Genomic DNA, 26,577 nt, shown 5'->3' on the forward strand with positions numbered 1-26,577 from the left:
AGTGAAACCTTGATGAGCCATTTCAAATCTAAGGAGGACTCTGCCAACAGCTTCCTCTGAGTGGCCTTGTTGTTTATGCCACACAATAGCTTATCGCTCAACATTTCTGAGGTGGAGGGCCCAAACTCACAATGCTCAACTAAACGTCTTAGGCGGGTCAAGGAGTTAGTGACCGATTCACCAGGAGACCGCAAGGCCTTATTAATAAATACCTTTTGAAGTCCAGTGCAGCCAGAAAAGTCAGATTCTTTATGATCCTAAATGTCTGGGCACCGCAGGCAGCCAGGAAGAGGCCTTTCCGACTGTTTTCTCCCAAAATCCAGTTCGCCTGGAAAAAATACGTCTTGCACTCCGTATACTGGTTCCAGTCTTCCAGGTCTGCATCAAAGCCGTCCACATTCCCGAATTGCGGCATTCTGAACTGTTATGACCGTACCTCCAGGGATAACAAATTTCCGGCGGCTCGCCGGTTCCACAAGCGAGTCCAGAGTTTTGTTTTCCCTTGTCGCCAGTTTAACAACTCGAGGAAGCCAGCGGTCAGAGAACAGAGGTTTATTTACCTATATACAATATTCTGCTCAAGGCAGCATCTCGCTCCCATGCAATCCTGGTTGGGAAAACTAACCACACCAGGTCCTGCTTTGGAACGGTTTTTATGTTAATTCCTGATGAGCTCCAGCTGGGTGGCCTCTGTCCCCTATTTTGGAGGCTCGTACTTCCAGGGGTCCTACCAGGAGATCAACAATGGTTTCCCCGTATCCCTCGTGGGGGTTGTAATAACAACCAAGACGATTGTATCTCAGTTTCTGTAAATATGGACACTGTTAACGTCACAAGTGATTGGTTGTATTCTGATGTTTCTTCGATGACAAGCGGTCATTTACATTTAATGACCTCCCAGAGACAAGCCGGGTATGAGTTAGTCCCTGTCTGCACAGAAACAAATGTGAATAAGGTCAGTTGTCCACCCTGGAGTCCATATTGTCAAGGTAAATTGTCCATATTCCATGCTGCTTTTTAAAAGTAAAAGGGCCCATCGAATGTCTTAATATTCACACAGCCTCCTGTAAGTGTGACATTTCCACTTCATAAAATTTGAAATATGATATAGTTTTACTATATGCCATTATGAAGCAATCCATGAGCAAAAATGATTACACAACAGCAATGTAAAATTTGCAGTAATGGACAGTAATTCAGATAAATGTAAACTACCACATGGAGGAAGAAAATCAATCCACAGTCATATCTCATGAATGGTGTTGATATAGGCAAAAGAGACCTCAGTGACTTTGTCGAATCAAGGCGCTAAAATGCTGGATGACACTTGTAAAACAATAGGATACGGTCAGAGGAAAAAGTAATTAAACTGTACAGTTCTCTGATCAAAGCTCCCCACTGAGCATGGCCATCTTTAGACATGAGGGAAATGCTCAAGTGATGGGAACAGGTTGGAGATGAGCCATGAGGCTGATCACCAGTGTCACAGGAATGAGGAAAAGCTGGAGAAACTTAAGCCTGGATTTTAACTCAGAGGCACCTTCATTTTGGCTGCTGTTGCAGGCTAGAACCCTAGGAATCTAGGTTTTTAAGCTGCTAGACAGCTTTACTACATTTCTGGTAGATATTCTTCTCTGGACCAGCTTGAAAGACAGGCGAAAGGCCTGTTGTGTGGGCAATTCATAGCACAAGGCAGCAGGGCAAGCTGGACTGAGAGCAAGTTAGTCTGGAGAGGTGGGAGGGATCGCTGGGAACAGGGCTTCCAATCGTGCAGGTAGAGGTATGAGGCAGTCGTAGAGAAGATGGTTGTCCAAGGTGGATGTGAGGGTGATAGAGGAGAGCAGATAGCTCGGGGTTTAGTGAGGGAAAGCAGACGCAGAGAAGAACTTATTGTGATATAAAAGGTTAATAGCTATTAAGGTAAGAGTTAGAGTGCATCATCAGTGATTTCAGATGATGTCCAACCAAATGTAACTGGAACCTGAGGGAAAAAGCTTCTAAAGGAAACATGCCCAAGTCCATTTCTGTAAATAGTGTAAATAGTCAATATAATGTTCACTAGTTTGTAACAGCATCATTTCCAGCTCTCTTCTGGCAAAGGTTGCCCTACCTCAGTCATGACATTAACGCATGGTGACAGTGCTCTGTGAACCGTTGACTAAGGATCTCAGTCAAAGTTGAAAAAGGCAGGAAAAGCGGTGACCATCAACCCAGCACATCATACTTGAGAAATGCCTATAGCAGCAAACGGAGCAATTAATTTCTGCCAGCTACAAATGCACAGAGATGTGGAGAAAGTCTTACCACTACCCAAACCCTTGGAAATCATGGAGGGTCTTGACCAAGCTGTGCACTGGAGAAATTGGCACTACCAGTTCAGTTGATCTTAGACTGCCTCTGGACTTACTCAGAAACCAGATAAGGGACTGGTCTGCATGCTCCTTTATGCAGTTGGCAGGTATGCCAATGACATTTTAAAAATACGAGGGATTGATGAAGAAACTGCTAAATAACAAGAAAACATCAAAGTCATCAATTCCTACTTTAGCCGATGGTGCAATTTTATAATAGACCAAGCAAAATTTTACTGGCCTTCCAGGAACCAGGTGGGAATGCTGAGGGGGATATTTTCGGTCAGCTGACGCTGGAAGCGCAAACCGCGATTGGACACTTTAGTGAAGAGGCTCCAGGGACATTCCATGGTGCGCACCACACAGCTGACCCGGTCCAGACGAGGTGAGTGTCTCTGGGATGGTGGAGGGTGTTGGAGACAGCTGTCACAGAATGTCAGTGTCATCCTCTGGCCCGAGCTCTGGGAGGAGGGCTGGTGTCCGAGCTGCTCTCGTCGCTGCTCAGCTCATGGGGGGGCTCCGGGTGTTGAACTGGCTAGGGGTGGCAGATGGACCCACCCCATCTCCAGCAGGTCCTGCAAGACTCGAGACAAGATGCATGGTTAGACCGTGGGCCGGGGGGTGCTGGGATTGGAGGGTGGTGGTGTAGGGGTGGTGTAGGGTCAGGGTGTGGGTGAGGATGGTGTGGGGGTGAAGGCGGTGTTGGTGTGACGGTGGTGGGGGGTGAGGATGTTGTGGGATGATGATGAGAGGGGTTGACACTCGTGTCGCAGGGAACCGCAACTCAGCAGAGTCGCACTTCCTCACCCGCTGCCGAGCTCCAACCCGGCGACCTCTCTTTCCTCTGGGCCGCCGACCACGTCCAGGGCCTTCTGCTCTGTTACGGTGAGGGACCAGAGATCCGCCGGTCTCCCTCCTGTCTTCTCCTGCGCCCGATGGTTGTGCCCAGCCAGGTCACCCGGCCATGGCAGTCGCTTTGGGTACCCGCATGTGGTGCAGTGTGCGGGTTCGGCCGTCCTCTGGTGGGGGGAGGGGGTGTTATGGGTGTGTGGGACAGGGTTAGTGCCTTGGGCACACTGCTGCAAACTCACCCTGGCCACCCTGAGGAAGTGGTGCAGGTTTCCCGGCACTGCTGGCCATCCGGATGGTGTTGCCCACAGCACTCACGCCTCTGCCATCTGCGCCCAGGCATGAAGAATAGCAGCAGCTGGCAGCCTCCTTCCCGGGCCAAGGTGCAGGGTCATCCGCCGCTCCTCCACCGTGTCCCAGAGAATCTCCAGCTCGGAATCTGTAAACCTCGGGGCTGCTCTCCTCGCTGCCATCTTGTTGCCTGGGATGGGGTGTGCGGGGAGTGAAGTGCGTATATGCGGCTGCAGCTTGTCAGCCTTTGGTGTCCATCGTGAAACCAGCGAATCCGGCCCCGTTTCCCATTAGAATCGATTGTGTTCCACGTGGCGCCGGTGCTAGCCCCTTACCAGTAGCAGAATCAGTCCAGGTGCAGCGTCAGTTTGTCCTGTTGTGAAAGTCGACGAATTCTGCGTTGACGTCTACACTTGGGGCTGAATTCTCCACTGTTGGGATTCGCCATTTTGCCGGCAGCCCGGGGGGTTCCTGACGGGGTGGGGCTGCCCCACGATGGAAAACCCCATTGACCAGCCAGCGAAACGGAGAATCCCGACGGCGTGCTGAACCAGAAACTTGGTGCAGCGGGACGGAGAAACCCGCCTTTAGTCTCAGAAACTGAGAATTCCACGCATGGTTCTTGCAGGTGGGGACTTCAACAGACATACCACTGAGTTTAAAGTAGTGCCTGAACTGTTCATGATTAGCTTATCAACCCTGGTAATTAAGATTTGGGGACAAAGATCAAGAGTGTTCTGAATAAGAAGAGGAACCTGGGCAGTATCTGTAACCCAGGTACTTGAACTTGCTCTTGGTCTGCATCTGGGTCAGTTTAAACGGTAGCTCCTCCAGCTCATCTCCTCCCCCTTGCCGTTCACTGGGAAGATTTTGCTCTTCCCCAGGTTGAGTTTGTAACCTGAGTAGGCTCCGAACTACCTAAGGAGTTCCGTTAGTTATCTTTCCCATGCTGACCAGAGGGTTCGACATGTAGAGGAGCTGATCATCCATATAGAGCGAAGCTCTATGCTCCCTGCCCTCTCTCTGGATGCCCGTCCACCCTTCCGCCGACCTAAGAGCGATGGCCAGTGGCTCAATTGCCAGTCTGAACAGCAGCAGAGACAACAGGAAACCCTGCCTCATTCCCCTATGTAGCCGGAAATAATCAGAGTTAGTGGAGTTTGTCCGCATGCTCACCATGGGAGTGCTGTACAGATGTTTCACCCACGTGGTGAACCCTGGTCCAAACCCAAACCTTCAAGCATCTCTATGAGGTACCTCCATTTCACTCGGTCAAAGGCTTTCTCAGCATCCAGGGCGACGATCACTTCTTGTGTCTCCTCCCTGGGTGGGATCATGATTACTTTTGCTGTTAGCTGTCTGCACTTGACAAACCCGGTCTGATCTCCCACAATCATTTCTGGCAAGCAATTCCCCAGTCACCTCGCCAGCGCTTTCGCCAGGACTTTGATGTAGGTGTTCAGGAGTGACATGGATCTGTATGATTCACACTCCGTCGGGTCCTTTTTGGGGATCAACGAGATTGAGGCCTGTGCCAGCGTTGCCGGCACAGCCAATTTCGACAGCGAGTAACACCTCCAGCAGGTGCGGAGCCAATGCTGCCGCAAACGTTTTGTAAAAGTTTACCGGGAACACATCTGGTCCCGGTGCCTTCCCTGACTACTTGGAATCTTTTTTTAAATTAATTCATGGCGTCTCAGGGTGTGCCAGCTTTTATTGCCCAACCCTATTTGTCCTTGAGAGTCAACAACATTGCTGTGGGTTTTGAGCGACATGTAGGCCAGACCAGGTAAGGATGGTATATCTCCTTCCCTAAAAGACATTCGTGAAGCAGATGGGTTTTTACGACAATTGACCTGGTTTCATAGTCATCATTAGACTTGTAATTCCAGATTTTTATTGAATTCAAATTTTGCCATCTGCAGTGGTGGGATTTGAGCCTGGGTCCCCAGAGCATTACTCTGGGTCTCTGGTTTACTAGTCCAGTGACAAGAGCACTACGCCACCGCCTCCCCCCTCAGGCTTTTGAGATAGACGAGGACTCTGGATGCTTTCACCGGCCCATTGAGACACCTCACGTTCCACATAATTATTCCTAATGGGGGGTTCTGGCCCCCGCTACCGTGAGGTCAGCCATCCTCACCCTGTGAACCTGGCCCTGTTTGTCTGGGTCAGCCTTGTTCACGGCCACTTAAAATGGCCACCATCTCCTTCCTATTTTCCTCCATCTCCATGTGCGACCTGTTGCAACCAGCACTCTACCCTCCCCCTTCACCCTTCCCCCACCTATCCCCTTCCCTTTTCCCGTTCCTCCTTTGTTTTGTTTTTTCCCCTTCCCAGCACCTCTGTCCCCTTGCCTTTTGCCCCCTGTCCCCCCCCCAGGTTGTTGCTTTCCTCTCCCTCCTGCCGGGCAGTCCCTCCCTCCCGGGAGGTGCACCAAGGTCTCCCCCTTCTCTTTATTTCCGTACACCAGCTTGTTCGCTAGTGTAACGGCTCCTCTAATGATCGGATTCTCATGTTTACAACTCCGTTTGATTCCCTCCACCTCCTCTACCCCATGTATGGTTACCCCTGTCCCTTCAGGGTCATTAGTGACCGCCTTTAGGCTATTGTCCTTTGCCGTTGCTCCTCAAGTTCGTTCTTCCGAATGAACTTGTTGGTCTCCTTCATGGAGTTGAAGTACTACTGCTTGCCCCGGTAGGTAACCCTTAGTGTCGCAGTGTGGTGCATACCAAATCAAACCTTGCTCTTAAACAGTGCAGATTTGGCGGCATTAAATTCTGCCCAGTGTTTGGCCAGGTCTGCTCCAATGTTCTGGTACAGGCAGATGATGTGCACGCCCTCATGTTTTTTGTCCACCTCAGGATCCGTTCTTTCCCCTGGAATCTGTGGAGCCTCACTGTCATCAACAATGGTGGTACACCGCCATGGGCCGCTGCCAGAGCGACCTGTGGGCACTGTCCACCTCTGGAGGCTTGGCGAAAACTTCCTCCCCGAACAGCTTCCCGAGAATATCGCCACGTACTCTGTGGGATTCCTCCATTCTGCGCCCTCTGGTTGCGCAACGACCCACAGGTTCTGCGGGTGCGATCTGTTTTCTTGGTCATCGACCTTTTCTCTCAGTGCCTTCTGAGTCTTGACCAGCGTCCTCACCTCAGCTTCGAGCGCAGCAATCCGGTCTCCCTGATCCATGGCGGATTTTTCTAGGTCTGGCAGAGTTGCCTCAAGCTTCTGCTCAACTCTGCCCATTGCATCCATCGCGGTCTCTGCTGCTGACCACACTGCTGCCAAGAGGTCCTCCTTCATCACTGCCCTGTGCCTCAGGAGCTCCATACGGATGAACTCCATCATCTTTTCCATCATCGACTGGGTCTGCACTGGTGATTCCATGGAGTCAGCCATGGGTGGCTCCGTGTAGCCATGCGAGCTTCCCTGTTCCGAGATTGAGATTTCCCTCTCCCTACTTTTACAGGATTTATGGCTGGATTGCTGATTTTTCAGCATTTTAGCTGGCACTGCGGTGGATGGGGGATTAGTTTGGGGAATGATTCGCCCTTTTGGTGCCCGTTTAGTGGGGTTGAAAGGTCTAAACCAAAGTTCCTAGACGAGAGCCAGCATTTGGGCGACTGTGTAGCCCATGGCCGCCACCGGACGTCAATCCATCCATTTTTAGGAGTTAAGTTTCATCCCTTATTCTCTTTGACCTGGACGAAAGGCATCCAAAATAGAGATATGCTAGAATAGTTAAGGAAATGGAATGGGTAACTACAGAGTACTACTTTAAGTTAAATAGCAAGAGTAGAGTAGAACAAAGGAACACAGACTTGAGCAAGTGAAAAGTAAATTGATGGCAAAGATCAGGAAGTTCTCCTTCACACAAAGTGATCAATACATGGAATGGGCCCTCAGGTGGAATGGAACAATCAGAAAACCTGGAATTTTTAAAAAGCCAATTACCTGCTTCAATGGGGTCATTCTGGGTGAGATGGGCTGAATGGCCTTCCTCATCCACAATTACTTTGCTATCCTGCAAACTTGTCATCATGAAAATAAATTCCATAATCACTGAATCAATGAAAGAGATGAAAGTCCAATTTGCCACAACATGCGAGCTAGAGTTCTTATTGATTCCTGCCCTCAGGTTCAAGGATGTGAGCTCTCTTTCTTGCTTAGCTCATACAAAAAGGATGGGCACGTCTTGAAAATGAGCACTCACTCAGTGAATGAAGGGTCGCTGATTTTTGTCGGTGTTATTTCAGAAGTAACAAGAGAAATTGTTCGACTCATTATATTTGATTTGGATAATGTTCCTGTAGCTTTGAGAGGCAATTGTGGGTGCGAATGAGCTTTCTTTGTTCTGTTTGAAGGCAGCAGGTTGGACGCCTTTTATTGTGCATGTTCAATTTACTCAGAGCAAGAGTTAGCACCGTGTAGACTATTATGTCCAACAACTTGTATTATTTGATTTCTTACTATCGAAAGGTCATCTGGCTCTTGTAAAAAGCACTTTGATTTTCTTGCTGAATGGTGAGATATTAAGTTGAATGTGGCTACTTTTTCTAATCTCATTACTATTGTTCAAACATAAGAGAGGGCAGAGAAAAAATATAATTGTCCAATTAGTTTGTTCCATCTTTTGAATTCTGAGTGGAATTTCCATTCTCCTCCACTCACATCAAACTCATATCGCCTCTACTTCTTCCAAAAGGAAAATTACTCAGCTCGGCTTGGAGAAATCCAAAATAAATACAGAAAAGATTGGAAATGTGCAGCAGGTCTGGCAGCATCTGTTGAGAGAGAAGCAGAGTTAATGAGCGGCACTTTCCATGCCCCCCACCATGCCTGTTATTGGTGGAGGGCAGCCACATAAGATAGGGTGCAAGGGAAAGACAAATCAGGAGGACAAATTTAAAAACCCTGTACCAAATGCACGCAGTATTCGGAATAAGGTCAATGAGCTAACGGCATAAATAAGGACAAATGGATAGGATTTGGTGGGGACCACTGAAACATGGTTGCAGGAGGACCAGGATTGGGAGTTAAATGTCCAAGGGTACTCAGAATTCCAAAAGAATAGACAGGATACAGGGGCTGTTTAGCACAGGGCTAAATCGCTGGCTTTGAAAGCAGACAAAGGCAAGCCAGCAGCACGGTTCAATTCCCGTAACAGCCTCCCCGAACAGGCGCCGGAATGTGGCGACTAGGGGCTGTTCACAGTAACTTCATTGAAGCCCACTTGTGACAATATTTCATTTTCATTTCATTTCATTTCAGGATGGAACAGGAGGTGGAGCTGCTTTCTTGGCTAAAGATGGCACCAAGACTGTATGAAGAAATTGTATTGGCACTAAGAGCCAAAATGTTGAATCGATCTGGATGGGTATACAAATGAGGGTAAAAAAACCCTTGGTAGGAGTAATTTACAGGCCCCCAAACAATAATCCTAAAGTGGGGCATAGTATAAACAAAGAAATGATGAGGACTTGTGAGAAGGGCACAATGGTAATCATGGATGATTTTAACATGTATATTGGCTGGATTAATCAAATTGGCAAGGGTAGCCTCGAGGGAGATTTCATAGAGTGTATGAGGGATTGTTTCTTAGAGAAAATGTTATGGAGCCAACCAGGGAGCAGGCTGTTTAAGATTTAGTGTTAGGTATGAAGAAGGATTGATAAATAGTCTTGTCGTTAAGGATCCTCTTGGAAGGATTGATGTGGCATGCTAGAACTTCAAATTCAGATTAAGCAAAAAGTCACAGAGCGCCATACCAGAGTTTTAGTGTTGGGCAGAGGTAATTATACAGGCCTGAGGAAAGAGTCAGCCCAAGTAAACTGGGCTCAAATAATTGAGGGTATGACAGGGGAAGTGGAATTGTAAAAGGGAGAAAAACGTTCCATGGCTAAACAAGGAAGTAAAGGAAGTAAATTTTGGCTCTTTAGAGGACGATACTGGTGAGGTAATAATGGAGGACACAGAGATGGCGGAGACACTGAACTAATATTCTGCCTCTGTCTTCATGGTAGAGGATAATAAAAAAATTCCAAAAACTGCAGTTAATGCAAAGGAACTTAATGCGTTAACCATCACTAAGGATACGGTATTGAATAAATTACTGCGATTAAAGGCAGATAAGTCTAAAGGACCTGATTGCTTGCACCCTAGAGTATAAAGGGAGATGGCAGTGAGATAGTGGATGCATTGGTTATGATATTTCAGAATTTCCTGGATTCTGGAAGAATCCCAGTGGATTTGAATCATGCTAATGTGACGTCCCTATTCAGAAAGGGAGAGAGGCAAAAAGTAGGAAACTATAGGCCAGTTAGCTTGACCTCTGTGGTGGGAAAGTTGCTGGAATCAATCATTAAGGAGAAGATAACTGAACATTTGGACTAAGTTCAATCCACCATTGTCAGCATGGTTTTATGATGGGTAAGTCATGCTTGACAAACGTGCTTAAGTTCTTTGAGGATGTAACCAGCAAGTTGGAAAATGGCGAACCTGTGGATGTGGCATACTGAGACTTCCAGAATGCGTTTGACAATGTGCCACATAAAAGACTGATCCAGAAGATCGCAGGGGATTGGGGGCAGAGTACCAGAATGGATTGAGGATTGGCTGACTGACAGAAAGCAGAGGGTCGGGATAAATGGGTCCTTCTCTGGCTGGCGAATTGTAACCGGTGGGGTACTGCAGGGGTCAGTCCTCAGATCTCAACTGTTTACAATCTATATGAGTGATCTGCAAATAGGGACAGAGTGTAACATAGCAAAATCTGTGTTTGGTTACTAAGATAGGCGGGAAAGCAGGCAGTGATGAGGAGATAAAGATTTTACAGACGGATATCGATAGGCTAGGAGATTTGGCCAAAATTTGGCGATGGAGTTTAATATGAGTATGTGTGAGGTTATCTGTTTAGGCCGAAAAAATAGTCAGGCTAATTATTATCTCAATGAAAAGCAGATTCAAAATGTGCCTGGACAGAGGGATCTGGGTATCTTTGTTCATGAATCACAGAAAGTAGGTACAGCATGTAATTAAAAAAGCAAATGGAATAGTCACGTTTATTGCAAAAGAACTGAGTATAAAAGTAGAGAAGTATTGTTGGAATTGTATCGGATGTCGGTGAGATCACGTCCGGAGTATTGTGTCCAGTTTTGGTCTCCTTATTTGAGGAAGGATGTGGTTGCTTTGGAGGCAGTTCAGAGGAGGTTCACCAGATTGATTCCGGGATGAAAGAGTTGACGTATGAGGAGCGATTAAACAGTTTGGGCTTATACTCGCTGGAGTTTAGAAGGATGAGAGGAAATCTGATTGAGGTATATAAGATACTAAAAGGGATTGATAATAATAATAGCTTATTGTCATAAGTAGTCTTCAATGAAGTTACTGTGAAAAGCCCCTAGTCGCTACATTCCAGCGCCTGTTCAGGGAAGCTGGTACGGGAATTGAACCTGCGCTGCTGCTACCTTATTCTGCATTACAAGCCAGCTATTTAGCCCAGTGTGCTAAACTACTGGGAATTGAACCTGCGCTGCTGCTGCCTTATTCTGCATTACAAGCCAGCTATTTAGCCCAGTGTGCTAAACTAGCCCCTCAAGTAAACATAGACCTAATGTTCCCCCTATGGGGCAATCTAGAACAAGAGGTCACAGATGTAGGTTAGAGATGGTAAATTTAGAACTGAAATTGGGAGGAACTCCATCTCGCAGAGGGTGGAGAATTTGTGGAACTCGCTGCCCCATAGTGCGGTGGAATCTGAGTTATTAAATGCTTTCAAGAAGGAGGTAGATATATTTCTGATTTGAAAAATGGGTTAGAGGGATATGGGGAACAAGTAGGGAGGTGGCTTTGAGACCAGGAAGAGATCAGCCATGATCTGATTGAATGACAGAGCATGCTCAAGGGGCTGAATTGCCTACTCCCGCTCCTAATTCCTCTGTTTCCAATGACAGCGCCTCCTGAGTTCGCCCCTGCACTCCCATACTATGGGGGGGGGGGGGGGGGGGGGTTGCAAAAGTCAGCAGTCTGCCCACCATATTTAAATAAAAAATCAAGGGTCAATTGGGCATGTTAACAAGTCAATTGGCCACGATATTATGCTGCCCATACCGTATTATGATTGCCGTGGGTAGTCAGGCACCAGTGGGTCGGCAATGTTTGAAGAAATCTTTTTAAAATGGGGTAAGGAATGAGGATACTGTTTTCAGGGGGCAGCCCCCTTAATATAATACCCCCTTTGCTTCCTACCTGTCTGCTCTGTAACCCCCCCCCCCCCCTCCCCCCACCACCAAATTGCCCAAAGCCTCCCCCCCTAATACCCGGATTAAAATGGCTCTGAAATCCATGGGCCTTGGACCTGCTTGCAACCCCAGCAATGCCCACTAATGCGCTCTTGGCGCTGTCAGGACTGCTAGGAGCTGCCGGCCGATCTGATTGTCTGGGCAGCTCCCAAGGGTAGGGTTTCCTCCCCAGTGAGGGTCAGAGGTTCACCCTGCACCAGGTTAGCCTGTCCTAAGTGTGTTATAGCTGCAGGGCAGGTTGCCATGGAATGAGTTGGCTCCACACTGATTTTGCATCCAAGGGCAATCAAGCCATCGGCAACTAACATCGCCCTCATTTCCGTCCCCTCCCCATGTGATGCTCAATGCTTCAGGTTGATATCTTCAGAATAGAAAACGTTCTTGAGATGTAACCAATTTAAAGAAATTACTTCGATGAAAGAGATGGGGGTGGTGGTATAAGAAAAAAAGGTAAAGATCTGTGACAGGGTGGGAGGCAGGAGAGATAAAATTACAAAAGGAATGATGGTGCAAGGCAATATGAGACAGCTAGTGGGATGTGAAGACACAAAAGATAAGTCAAGAGGCGGTGTAAGAAAATTTAATCTCATTTACACCTACGTCCTATTGGACCATGACTCAAAAAATAGGAGCTCACAGTCACATTACGTAAGCATCACTTTCAGTAAGGATGGGAACTAAACATGGAGAGCTATTCAGTTTTTAGGAAGGACAGACAGAAAGGAAAAGGTGGTGGAATTGCATTGTTGATTAATGAAGATATTGATACAATATTGAGGACAGATATTAGTACAAATAATGTGGAATTTGTCTGGGTCAAGTTAAGAAACATCAAGGGGCATAAATCATTCGTGGGACTGGTATACAGACCACCAAACTGCAGTGATAATGTTGGGAATAGCATTAGACAGGAAATCAGAGATGCATGTGATAAAGGAACATCTGTGATTATGGGTGACTTTAATCTGCATATAGATTGGTGACTCAAATTAGTCACAGTACAATAGAGGCGGAATTACTACAGTGTATACGGGATGGTTTTCTGGACCAGTATGTTGAGGAACCAACAAGGGAACAGGCCAATTTGGACTGGGTGTTGTGCAATGAGAAAGGGTTAATTAGCAATCTAGTTTTGACAGAACCCTTGGGGCAGAGTAACCATAATATGGCAGAATTCTTCATCATGGTGAATAGTAAGGTAGTTGATTCTGCGACCAGGGTCCTGAAACTCAATAATGGAAACTATGCTGGTATGAGGCATAAGCTGGCTATGGTGGACTGGGAAACATTTGTGAAAGGAAGGACAGTGGACAGGCAATGGCAGGCAATCAAGAGATGAATAGGTGAACTCCAAAAGTTGTTTATTTCTATTTGGCGCAAGAGTAGAAAGTGGACTGTGGCCAAACCATGGCCTGTAAGGGAAATTATAGATAGTATTAGATTCAGAGAAGAGGCATACAAATTAGCAAGAAAAAGCAATAGACCTGAGGTATGGGAGCAGTTTAAAATTCAGCAAACGCAGACCAAGGGATTGATAAAGAAGGGGAAAATGCAATTTGAAACTGAACTAGCGGGGAACATAAAAACTGACTGCAAAAGTTTCTACAGGTATGTAAAGAGGAAAATATTAATAAAAACAAATGTCAGCCCCTTACAGTCAGACACGGGGAAATTCATAACAGGGAACAAAGAAATGGCTGAGGAACTAAATTCGTACTTTGCTTCTGTCTTCACAAAGGAAGACATGAATAATGGACCGGAAGTTCTGTGAAACACAAGTTTTAGTGAGGAGTTGAAGGAAATTAATATTAGTAAAGAAATAGTTTGGCAGAAATTAATGGGATTGAAGGCAGACAAATCTCCAGGACCTGATAATCTTCATCCCAGAATACTTAAGGAAGTCGCCCTAGAAATCGTAGATCTATTGGTAATCATTTTCCAAATTTTTGGACTCTGGAATGGTTCCTACAGATTGGAGGGTAGCAAATGTAACCCCGCTATTCAAAAAGGGAGGTAGAGGGAAAACAGGGAGCGATAGACCAGTGCGCCTAATAACGGGATTAACGGGCATAGAAAGAAAATAGGAAGGCAGACTATTATTTGAATAGGTATAAATTGGGAAATGTGGATACCCAACGAGGCCTCGTGCATCAGTTGCTGAAAATAAGCATGCAGGTACAGCAGGCAGTAAAGAAAGCGAATAGTACGTTGACCTTTATAGCGAGAGGATTTGAGTACAGGAATAGGGATGTTTTACTGCAATTGTACAGGGCATTGGTGATGCCACACCTGGAGTATTGTGTGCAATTTTGGTGTCCTTATCTGAGGAAGGATGTTCTTGCTATGGAGGGAGTGCAACAAAGGTTTACCAGGCTGATTCCTGGGATGTGGGGCTGTCAAATATGGAGAGACTAAGTCGGTTAGGATTATATTCATTGGAGTGAGAGGGGATCTCATAGAAACATACAAAATTCTAACAGTATTAAACAGGGTAAATTCAGAAAGGATGTTCATGACAGTAGGCTAGTCCAGAACTAGGGGTCATAGTTTAAAGATAAGGGGTAATCCTTTTATGACTGAGGTGAGGAGAGATTTCTTCACCCAGAGAGTGGTGAATCTACGAAATTTGCTATCACAGAAAGTAGTTGTGGCCAAAATGTTGTGTAATTTCAAGCAGGAATTAGATATAGCTCTTGGGGCTAAAGGGATCAAGGGATATGGGGAGAAGGCAGGATCAGGATATTGAACTTGATGATCAGCCATGATCATAATGAATGGCGGAGCAGGCTCGAAGGGCCGAATGGCCTCCTCCTGCTTCTATTTTCTGTGTTTCTATGTTGATAAGTTAAATAAAAGCCAGGGTTCATTGCAATATCGGCATTGTCATCCAAATATTTGACAAAAATGCTTGGGATCCAATTGCTACATTTCCTCTCCATTACTCTGATGGAGATGCTCAATTCTGCTGCTGGCATTCAGTGAACAGTTCCTTGTAATTAGTGGAAACACAAAATGGTGGATATACAAGACGAGGAAAGATTCATACAAATATTTTTGTTAGGGATTTAACTCATTTCCCATTACCCATTTAATGAAAGCACTCTGCTCACTCTGCAGCAGCTCCAAAATCTATAGTATCCTTTAAACAACGGATGGGGCAGAAGAAGGTCATCTCCCAGACTAAGCAGGTCTGAAACAAAATGGCAGAGACAGCAAGCAGAGTGAGGTCCATCAGCATCTGGGACCAGTAGACGAAGAGGTTCAATTACATTATTCACCCCTGCAAGCTAAGTGGAACACAGAACCATCAGGCAAGGCCTTTGGGAGTAATTATAATAATAATAATCACTTATTGTCACAAGTAGGCTTCATTGAAGTTACTGTGAAAAGCCCCTAGTCGCCACATTCCGGCGTCTGTTCGGGGAGGCTGGTACGGGAATTGAACCCGCGCTGCTGGCTGTGTTCTGCATTACAAGCCAGCAATTTTGTGTTCTGCATCACAAGCCAGCAATTTAGCCCACTGTGCTAAAGCAGCCCATTGCTCTTGAACATGGGATGGATGTGTTCTCAGGATATTTATTGACCCTTCAACAAAGCCTTAGTGCTATAGTGCCATTGTGGACCTGCCAGTACTGTTACACGCAATTTTTAATCAATGTGAACCATTAACATGGGCCATGAATGCCACAGTGCCGTCCCTCTCTTTTGCACACACTCTCTTGCCCTTGCAGGAGAAATAGGCTCACAATATCTGCAAAGCTGCCCAGACCAGAGGAAGGATTCCCATCTTACATACCTTTAGCAGTATGGAAGAGGGAGCAATGTTGCTGACCCAAGCAAGTGGGAAAAGTGAGATGGGCATTCCTGGTGGAAAAAGTGAACTTGGAATGTACATAATAAGGAGGTGCATTTCACTCCAGTCCATCCAACAACATGGTCAAGACTCAGCTGTATTCAGCATCTCAGCACTCAAGAGGCTGCTGCTCTCCAAGGTTGGTTCTCATGATCTCTTCTCTTCCACATTTTGGTGAGTCTCACCCTGAGTCCACCTGTCCTCATGGCACCAAGCCATACAGGCTTGTTGTCGGGCAGAATTCATGACAAATCACATGACCCTTTTCAGTAATTCATTGTACCTTGAATTAAAGAGACAGTCCCAAATCATAATAACAAAAGAGCAAAAGAAATAGGAGCAATGAGTAGGCACTTTGATCCCTCAAATCTGCTCTGCTAGTCAATATGATCATGGTTGACCTGATGTGACCTTAACTCCACTTTCCTGCTCCTTCATAATCTTTGACTCCACTGTCAATCAAAAATCTGTCTAACTCAGCCTTGAATACATTCAATGACCTTGCCTCCACTGCTTGCTGGGGAAGCGAATTCCAAAGACGAACAACCTTCAGGGAGAAAAGATTCCTCCTAATCTCCATCTTAAATGGTAGGCTTCTTATTTGGAAACTGTTCCCCCTAGTTCTAGGTTCCTTCACAAGGAGAAACACCCATTCAGCATCTACCCTCTCAAGCCTGGTTTTCCTATTCAAAAACCCAGTTTGATTTTGTCTATCCCCATTGACATTTTCCAAGTGTCCTGTTCTTACATTCTTTACAATATCCAAGCATTTTCCCAAACACTGGTGTCAGGCTAACATTAATTCTCGCTCCCTCCTTTTTAAAATAATGAAGTTACAATAGCCATCTCCACTCTTCCAGAATTTTGGAAGATGGCAACCAACAAATCAACTATTTCCATAGCCTCATTCTTTAGTACCATGGGGTCTAAGTTTTTTTTTTTAATTTAGAGTACCCAATTAATTTTTCCAATTAAGGGGCAATTTAGTGTGTCCACCTACCCTGCACATCTTTGGGTTGTGGGGGCGAAACCCACGCAAACACGGGGAGAATGTGCAAACTCTACACAGACAGTGACCCAGAGCCGGGATCGAACCTGGGACCTCGGCGCCGTGAGACAGCAGGGCTAACCCATTGCACCACCGTGCTGCCCCCCCATGGGATCTAAGTTATCAGGCCCTTCGGATTAATTGGCTTTCTGTCCCATTAATTTCTCCAGCACTTTTCTTTTACTAATACCAATTTACTTTGATTCCTCCATCTCATTAGACGATTGGTTCCTTAGCATTTCTGGGAAGCTATGTGTGTCTTCGTCCGCAAAGCGAGAACTAAAGTAGTTGTTTAATTGTTTTGCCATTTGGATTGGATTGGATTGGATTTGTTTATTGTCACGTGTACCGAGGTACAGTGAAAAGTATTTTTCTGCGAGCAGCTCAACAGATCATTAAGTACATGGGAAGAAAAGGAAATAAAAGAAAATACATAATTGGGCAACACAAGGTATATAATGTAACTACATAAGCATCTACATAACTACATAACTACATAATCTACATAAACTACATAATCAGAAATACACATTTCCTTGTTCTCTGTTATAAATTCTCCCATTTTGGATTGTGAGAGACCTACATTTGTCTTTGATGTGTTGGGTGTTGTGGATCCATGGAACACATACAGGCCACCAACACTTAAAATAGTGCAACACTATTTTATTAAGTTAGAAACTGTTGAACATACTTTCATTGTGGGTTAACACGATGTTAGATTAAACTAAAGACCTATGCCTGTCCGAACCAGTCTATGCACTCAGCACATGGTGAGGACCTGTGCCGTAAATTGTAAGCTCTGTCCTTGTAGGAGGCTGCATCCCGAATGAGCGGGAACTCTGATGCCCCCTGTCTTTATAATGAGTGTGCTCTAACTGGTGATTGGCTGCGGTGTTGTGTGTGTTGATTGGTCTTGCTGTGTGTCCATCAGTGTGTGTGTATCTGCACCATGGTATACTGGTGTATATCATGACATCCCCCCTTTTATAAAAGAATGTATGTGTGTGGCAATAAATAATGTATGGTGAAAATGTTCCTAACTACGTGTGGGGTGCGAAGATATATTTACAGGACTACGTCCATGAGAACTAAGCTATTCACATGGGAAGGTGCCTGGTGCAGAGAAGCAGTATGCAACAAGAATAGCGAGATCAACACTATATACAAACCAGGGAAACAATCAAACAAAGCAGTGAAACAATTCAGAGTCTATAAGTCCGCAAAGTTCATAAATTAAGTCTCTGAGGTGGGCGACGAATTCTGGTTGACCGCCTCAAGGGTGGGTCGAGAGCCGCCAGTTCTGGAGCGGGTTGGACTGCATCAGAGGCAGGGGGGGCAGAGTGACAGGGCGCTCTGCATAGTCCGTGGCAGGGTCAGCAGGAGGGCGAGGCGACAGTGGAGGATCACGTGGCGAACGTGGAACGAGACGAAGGGCGCGTCGATTGCGGTGCAGAATGGAGCCATCCGGTAGACGAGCCAGGAATGAGCGGGGGGCCACCTGCTGAAGGACAACAGCGGTCGCAGGCCAGCCCCCATCCGGAAGATGGATGCGGACATTGTCATCTGGAGCCAGAGCAGGGAGATCAGCTGCATGGGAGTCATGAGCCACCTTGTGCTGTGCACGAGACAGCTGCATCCGGCGAAGGACTGGAACGTGGTCGAGGTCTAGGACATGGATATGGACAGCACGTCGTCCTCAGGGTACGACCCATGAGTAACTGGGCCGGTGACAGGCCAGTGTTCAGCGGGGCCGAACGATAGGCCAGCAAGGCAAGGTGGAAATCGGACCCAGCATCGGCAGCCTTGCATAGGAGCCGTTTGACTATATGTACTCCCTTCTCCGCTTTGCCATTGGATTGGGGGTACAGGGGACTGGATATCACATGGGCAAAATTGTATCACCTGGCAAAGTTGGACCATTCTTGGCTGGCGAAGCAGGGGCCATTGTCCAACATAACCGTGAGCGGGATGCCGTGTCGAGCAAATGTTTCTTTACATGCACGAATGACGACAGACGAGGTGATGTCGTGCAACTGTATCACCTCCGGGTAATTCGAAAAGTAGTCCACGATCAGGACATAGTCTCTACCTAGCGCATGGAACAGGTCGATGCCCACCTTGATCCATGGTGACGTGACCAACTCATGGGGCTGCAGGGTCTCACGTGGTTGGGCCGGCTGGAAGCGCTGACAAGTGGGGAGGTTGAGCACTGTGTTGGCTATGTCCTCATTAATGCCGGGCCAGTACACTGCCTCTCGGGCCCGTCGGCGGCACTTCTCCACGCCAAGGTGGCCCTCGTGTAGTTGTTCCAGAACAAGTTGGCGCGGTCCAGTTTTAGAAGAACCCCATCTACTACCGCCAAATCATCTCTGACATTATAGAACTGAGGGCATTGGCCCTTGAGCCACCCGTCCGTTAGGTGGCGCATGACACGCTGTAGCAAGGGGTCAGCCGCCGTCTCGCGGCAAATTTGGACGAGGCGTTCATCCGTGGCAGGTAGATTGGAGGCCGCGAATGCCACATGGGCGTCAACCTGGCAGACAAATCCCGTTGGGTCACATGGAGAGTTGACTGCCCTGGAGAGAGCGTCAGCAATGATGAGGTCTTTGCCTGGGGTGTATACCAGCTGGAAGTCGTATCACCGGAGCTTGAGAAGAATACGCTGGAGGCGAGGCGTCATATCGTTCAAGTCTTTCTGTATTATATTGACCAGCGGGCGATGGTCGGTCTCGACGGTGAATTGAGGAAGTCCGTCAACATAATCGTGAAACTTAACCACACCGGTCAGAAGGCCCAAGCACTCCTTTTCTATCAGCGCGTAGCGCTGCTCCGTGGGGATCATCGCACATGACGCATATGCAACGGGGGCCCATGATGAGGCCTCATCACGTTGAAGGAGCACTGCCCCAATGCCGGATTGACTGGCATCGGTCGAAATTTTGCTCCTTTGCTGGATCAAAGAAAGCTAAGAGCGGGGCCGTGGTCAGTTTTGCTTTGAGTTCTCTCCATTCGCCCTCGTGGGCAGGGAGCCATTGGAAGTCTATAGTCTTCCTAACCAGGTTCCTGAGAGCCGTGGTATGAGAGGCGAGGTTGGGGATAAATTTCCCTAAAAAATTGACCATGCCCAGAAATCGGAGGACCGCCTTCTTGTCCTCTGGTGTTTTCATCGCTGTGATGGCAGCGACCTTGTCCGCATCCGGCTGCACACCCAATTGGGAGATGTGGTCCCCGAGGAACTTGAGTTCCGTCTGACCAAAAGAGCGTTTAGCCCTGTTGAGGCGGAGGTCATGCTCATGTATACGTCTGAATACGCGCTGGAGACGGCTAACATGCTCCTGCGGGGTGGTGGACCAAATGATTATGTCGTCGACATAGACGCGAACACCCTCAATGCCTTCCATCATTTGTTCCATAATCCTATGGAACACTTCTGCTGCAGATATGATCCCAAACGGCATCCTGTTGTAACAATATCTGCCAAAGGGGGTATTAAATGTGCAAAGTTTTTTGCTGGATTTATCGAGCTGGATTTGCCAGAATCCTTTTGAGGCGTCGAGTTTGGTGAAGAGCTTGGTGCGAGCCATCTCACATGTGAGCTCTTCGCGCTTGGGAATTGGATAATGCTCCCTCATGATATTGCGATTTAGATCCTTGGGATCAATGCAAATTCTCAATTCGCCGGAAGGCTTTTTTACACATACCATGGAACTGATCCAGTCGGTCGGTTCCGTGACTTTGGAAATCACTCCTTGGTTCTGGAGGTCCTGCAGCTGCTGCTTGAGGCGGTCCTTAAGGGGTGCTGGGACCCTGCGAGGTGCGTGCACTACAGGCATGGCATTCGGCTTTAATAAAATCCTGTAGGTGTACGGGAGCGTGCCCATGCCCTCGAAGACTTCGTGGTACTGGTTGGTAATGGCGTCGAGCTGCGCCCTGAAGTCAGCGCCCTGAAAGGCAGACGCGTCAGCAGGAGAGAGAGAGTGAACTCTCTGAACTAGGTTCAACAGCTTGCATGCCTGCACGCCAAGCAGGGAGGCTTTCGAGGAGCCCACGATTGCAAAGGGAAGGATGGCTTTGCGTGACTTGTGCGTCACTTTGAGCTGACCCGAGCCGCTGGCAGCAATGGTATTGCCATTATAATCTGATAGCTGGCAGGCTGATGGGAGGATGGCTGGTTTGACACGAAGGCTTTGGAGGTCAGACCGCGCAATGAGATTGGCAGAGGCACCAGTGTCCAGGCGGAATTGTATTTGGGACCGGTTGACGGTCAGGGTGGCACACCACTCATCGTCTGGATTGATGCTGCATACCGATAGAAGCTGGATTCTTTGCTTCAGGGACACCCTGTTTTTTGTAACGATACCAATTCGAAAAGGTGCCTTCGGGTCCTCGGTGTCAATATCGGGTAGTAGGTCCGCATCGGACTCGATGACTGTGGGTTGACTGGCCCGGACATTCCTGCAAGTCTGGCCGGAGCGATACGAATTGGCAGGCCGAGCTGATCTGCATAAAGCAGCATAGTGTCCAAGTTTGCCACATCTCAGGCATTGTTGGGATTTGGCAGGACATTGCCACTTTAAATGGGCGGAGCCGCACGTTGTAGTGTCAGTACATTCGCTGCGCCACCGTGCATGCGCTGTGTGGCCGTACGTGGTGGATGCCTGCACAGTACGTTCGTCGACGTCGACGTCCCCTCGTTCGGTGCGCACAAGCATTGGAGTCTGCGAAAAGCGCACAAAATGGCCGCCCTCATCCAGGCTGAGGCCCTGGAGTTGCTCGATTGCTTGGACCCGTTCTGCCTCGTGGGGACCTTGCCGCGCCATTTCAACCGCTTGGATGTGGGAATACCGACTAGTGGTGAGTTCGTGTAGCACGCAGGTCTCGATGGCGGTCGCTAGGGTGAGCTGCTGTACCTTGAGGAGCTGCTGGTGTAGGGGGTCTGACTGAACACCGAAAACGATCTGGTCGCGTATCATGGAGACGGAGGTGGGCCCGTAATTACAGGACTGCGCAAGGATGCGGAGGTGGGTGAGAAAGGACTGGAAAGGTTCATCCTTACCCTGTAAACACTGTTGGAATACATAGTGCTCGAAACTTTCATTCAGCTCTATGTTGCAGTGAGTGTCAAACTTGAGGAGGACCGTCTTGAATTTTGATTTATCTTCACCATCAGCAAAGGTGAGAGAATTGAAAATGTGGATGGCATTTTCCCCGGCCGTGGATAGGAAGAGACCGATCTTCCTGGTGTCCGAGGCATCTTCCCGGCCTGTGGTTTCCTGGTAGAGCTGGAAGCGTTGTTTGAATATCTTCCAGTTGGCCCCCAGTTTACCGGTGATGCGGAGCGGCGGCGGTGGGTGGACGCTGTCCATTTTGCAGGATGGCTGTATGCTGGTGGAAGGCAGATCACTTGCAGGTTGGTCTAAAAAGTTCTAATATCCCTCAACTCCTGTTGTGGGTTGTGTGTTCTGGATCTGTGGAACACATACAGGCCACCAACACTTAATAAAATAGTGTTGCACTATTTTATTAAGTTAGAAACTGTTGAACATACTTTCACTGTGGGTTAACACGATGTTAGATTAAACTAAAGACCTATGCCTGTCCGAACCAGTCTATGCACTCAGCACATGGTGAGGATCTGTGCTGTAAGCTGTAAGCTCTGTCCTTGTAGGAGGCTGCATCCCGAATGAGCGGGAACTCTGATGCCCCCTGTCTTTATAATGAGTGTGCTCTAACTGGTGATTGGCTGCGGTGTTGTGTGTGTTGATTGGTCTTGCTGTGTGTCCATCAGTGTGTGTGTATCTGCACCATTGTATACTGGTGTATATCATGACAATCTTCACTAATCTTTTTCTTTTTACTGCTTATGGAAGCTTTGATAGTCCACTTTTATGCCCCTTGCAAGTTTCACTCATACTCTGTTTTTCCACTCTTAATCAATCTCTTGGCCGTCCTTGTCCTCCTTTGCTGAATTCTAAACTGATCACAATGCTTGGGCTTGCTACGTTTCCAAGCAAATTGATATGACTCCACTTTGGATCAAATACTCTGCTTAATTTCTTTTGTTAGCCATGGTTGGACCCCTTTTCCTGTTGTGTGTTTGTGCCAGAAGGCAATGCACACATTCATTCTTTAAATATTAACCATTTTATATCCACTTTTTAATGAAGTTCCCCAATCTATTGTAGCCACTCAACCCTCATACCTTTCTAGTTACCTTTGTTTAGACCATAGTTTCAGTTTGGACTACTTCACTATCCATCCTAATGAAAGAATCCTACACAAGATTATTAATTAACCCATTCTTATTGTACAATACCAAATCTAGGATAGGATGTTCCTCAATGCACAGTCTAAAAAAAATCTCGTAAACACTCCAGGAATTAATCCGCCATAGTATTATTGGTTTGCCAAGTCTATATGTAGATTAAAGTAACCCATGATTACTGTAGCACCCTTGCTACATGCATCCCTATTTTCCAGTTTAATGCCATCCTTTACTTTAACACTACTGTTTGGAGGCCAATAGACAAGCCTCACTAATGTTTCCTTCCCTTTATTGCTCATTAAGCAGCTTCAGCTTCAGGCTGAGGTTGCAACCTCCTTTGCCTTCCTGTCCTTGATCCTCTCCTTTGCCTTCCGCATGCCTGAGGCTTTGCCCTTCCTGCACAGGGTGATGCCCTCCATCAACGGTCCCAAAATCTGTAATTCATGCTCCCATTGCCAGATTCTACCTTCCCTGTGCTCGAGTGGCCTCCCAGTTATGTGTGGAAGCTTGTTCCAATCCCCCACCCCTACCCCCATGTACCCATGACATCAGCAATCAGCTGACCTCGTGCACTGCCCGAGCACTCACTGATCCTTCTCACCGCAGTACAGCCTGACTTAATGGCAAAGGGTGCCAATGGCCTCTGAACTCTTCTCCTTTCAATACGCCCACCATTTATGCCAAAGCGTCCGTGATGCCTGCAGTTCATCTTGTAGATGGCTCTCTGCTGTGTGTACTCACCGCCATGTGCCTGGTGTGCCCCTGTCTCAGCATGCAGCCTGTGCGACCCTGTCTCCCGGTCGACCTCTATGAAGAAAGGGCCAGCCCTTCCCCTAATGTCAGTCCCGTCCCTAATTCCAGCCCTTCTGCCTTTCCTCTCCCATTACTGATGCTTTAATTCCTTCAGTCAAACGAAAGCCAACGTGACGGTTGTGCTGTGTCCTTAAGTCAGGCATTCACTTTCCAGTCCCACCCATGGTCAAAGAACAAAGAACAAAGAAAGATTACAGCACAGGAACAGGCCCCTCAGCCCTCCAAGCCTGCGCCGATCCAGATCCTCTATCTAAAACTGTCGCCTATTTTCTAAGGATCTGTATCCCTCTGCTCCATGCCCATTCATGTATCTGTCTAGATACATCTTAAATGACGCTATCGTGCCCGCCTCCACCACCTTCGCCGGCAATGCGTTCCAGGCACCCACCACCCTCTGCGTAAAGAACTTTCCACATATATCTCCTGAAACTTTTCCCCTCTCACCTTTAACTCGTGACCCCTAGTAATTGAGTCCCCCACTCTGGGAAAAAGCTTCTTGCTATCCACCCTGTCTATACCTCTCATGATTTTGTAGACCTCAATGAGGTCCCCCCTCAACCGCCGTATTTCTAATGAAAATAATCCTAATCTATTCAACCTCTCTTCATAGCTAGTGCCCTCCATACCAGGCAACACCCTGGTGAATCTCCTCTGCACCTTCTCCAAAGCATCCACATCCTTTTAGTAATGTGGCGATCAGAACTGTACGCAATATTCCAAATGTGGCCAAACCAAAGTCTCATACAACTGTAACATGACCTGCTAACTCTTGTACTCAATACCCCTCCCGATGAAGGCAAGCATGCCGTATGCCTTCTTGACCACTCTATCGACCTGCACAGCCACCTTCAGAGTACAATGGACCTGAACACCCAGATCTCTCTGTACATCAATTGGTTGTCCCTTGGCCACCCAACCTGCCTTTCAACAGCAAATCAGCAGGCCACCTCCAAGAAAACTGGGGGCTGTGGCTGCCTTCCCTCACACCCCTAGAGCAAGATATAGACCCAGAAATGGACCCAACATCAGTTTTTTAATGACCTCGAAGGGAAAATCAGGTCCTACACTATTAATTGTTCACTTTCGAAGCTAGAGAGGTTGGTTGATAGTTAGTAATAATGGTTACATTATTTAAACGGTATTTACATTAGTGACAACTAGATTAGCTGCCAATTATCATAGAATTTACAGTGCAGAAGGAGGCCATTCGGCCCATCGAGTCTGCACCAGCTCTTGGAAAGAGCACCCTACCCAAGGTCAACACCTCCACCCTATCCCCATAACCCAGTAACCCCACCCAACACTAAGGGCAATTTATCATGGCCAATCCACCTAACCTGCACATCTTTGGACTGTGGGAGGAAACCGGAGCACCCGGAGGAAACCCACGCGCACACGGGGAGGATGTGCAGACTCCGCACAGACAGTGACCCAAGCCAGAATCGAACCAGGGACCCTGGAGCTGTGAAGCAATTGTGCTATCCACAAGGCTACCGTGCTGCCCAATTAAACTCACCACAGTAAGCTCATCTGAATTCTTTTAAATTTCATTTACGGGATGTTGGTGCCACTGACTATGCCAGCATTTGTTACGTATCCCCAATTGCCCTTGAGAAGGTGGTGGTAAGCTGCCTTCTTGAACTGTGCCAGTCTCTGCAGTGTAGGTGCACCCCCAGTGCTGTTAGGGAGGAATTCCAGAATTTTGACCCAACGACAATGAAGGAATGACGATATGTTTCCAAGTCATGGTGGTAAGTGACTTGGAGGGAAACATCCAGGTAGTGGTGTTCCCATGTATCTGCTGCCCTTGTCCTTCTAGATGGTAGCGGTCATGGGTTTGGAAGGTGCTGCCTAAGGAGCTTTGGTGAATTCCTGCAGTTGATCTCGTAGATGACACACACTGCTGTTCATCGGTGGTGGAGGGTTTGAATGTTTGTGGAAGGGGTGCCAATCAAGCGGGCCACATTGTCCTAGATGGGGGTCAAGCTTCTTGAGTGTTGTTGGAATTGCGCTCACCATGGCAAGTGGAGAGTATTCCATCATGCTCCTGACTTGTGCCTTGCAGATGGTGGACAAGCCTTGGGGCATCAGGAAATGAATAACCAGCTGAAGGATTCCTAGCCTCTGACCTGCTCTTTAAAAAAATTATTCGTTCATGAGATGTGGGCATCGGTGGGCCAGCATTTATTTCCCATCCCAGACGGCATTTAAGAGTCAACCACATTATTTTGGATCTGAAGTCACAAGTAGGCCAGGACCTCAGCCTACCTTCCCTAAAGGAAGGAAACAACATTAGTGAACCAGATGGGTTTTTACAACAATCGACAATGGTTTCATGGTCATCATTACACTTTTAATTCCAGATTTTTTTAAAATTCAAATTTCACCATCTCCCATGGTGAGATTTAAATCCGGGTCCCCAGAGCATTACTCCTAGGTCTCTGGATTACTAGTTCAGTAATAATACCGCCATGCCATTGCCTCCCCTCTCACTGTGCAATCACAGTTTTTGTATGGCTAGTCCATGTCAATTTCTGGTCAATGGTAACTCCCAGGATGGTGACAGTAGGGGATTCAGTGATGGTAATGCTATTAAATGCCAAGAGGTGATAGTTTGGTCCTCTCTTGTTGGAGATGGTCATTACCTGACACTTGTGTGGCGTAGATGTTACTTGTCATCTGTCAGACCAAGATTTGATATTGTCCAGGTCTCGCTGCATTTGGTCATGGACAGTTTCATTATCTGAGGAGTAGCGGATGGTGCTGAACATTGTGCAGTCATCCATAAACATCCCCACTTCTGG

At 47.3% G+C, this 26,577-nt stretch overlaps 1 long non-coding RNA gene across 1 annotated transcript in view; it reads right to left on the bottom strand.

Annotated features, from left to right (window-relative positions):
* Nucleotides 1-7,466: 7,466 nt before the first annotated feature.
* LOC140427323 (uncharacterized) overlaps nt 7,467-26,577 on the bottom strand; it is a 140,282-nt gene continuing 121,171 nt past the window's right edge. The window contains exon 3 of the long non-coding RNA XR_011948470.1: nt 7,467-8,278. This is a non-coding gene — a long non-coding RNA (uncharacterized lncRNA). The remainder of the gene's footprint in view (nt 8,279-26,577) is intronic.

Source organism: Scyliorhinus torazame, chromosome 7 (assembly GCF_047496885.1).
Source record: "Scyliorhinus torazame isolate Kashiwa2021f chromosome 7, sScyTor2.1, whole genome shotgun sequence".
Taxonomy (NCBI): Eukaryota; Metazoa; Chordata; class Chondrichthyes; order Carcharhiniformes; family Scyliorhinidae; genus Scyliorhinus; species Scyliorhinus torazame.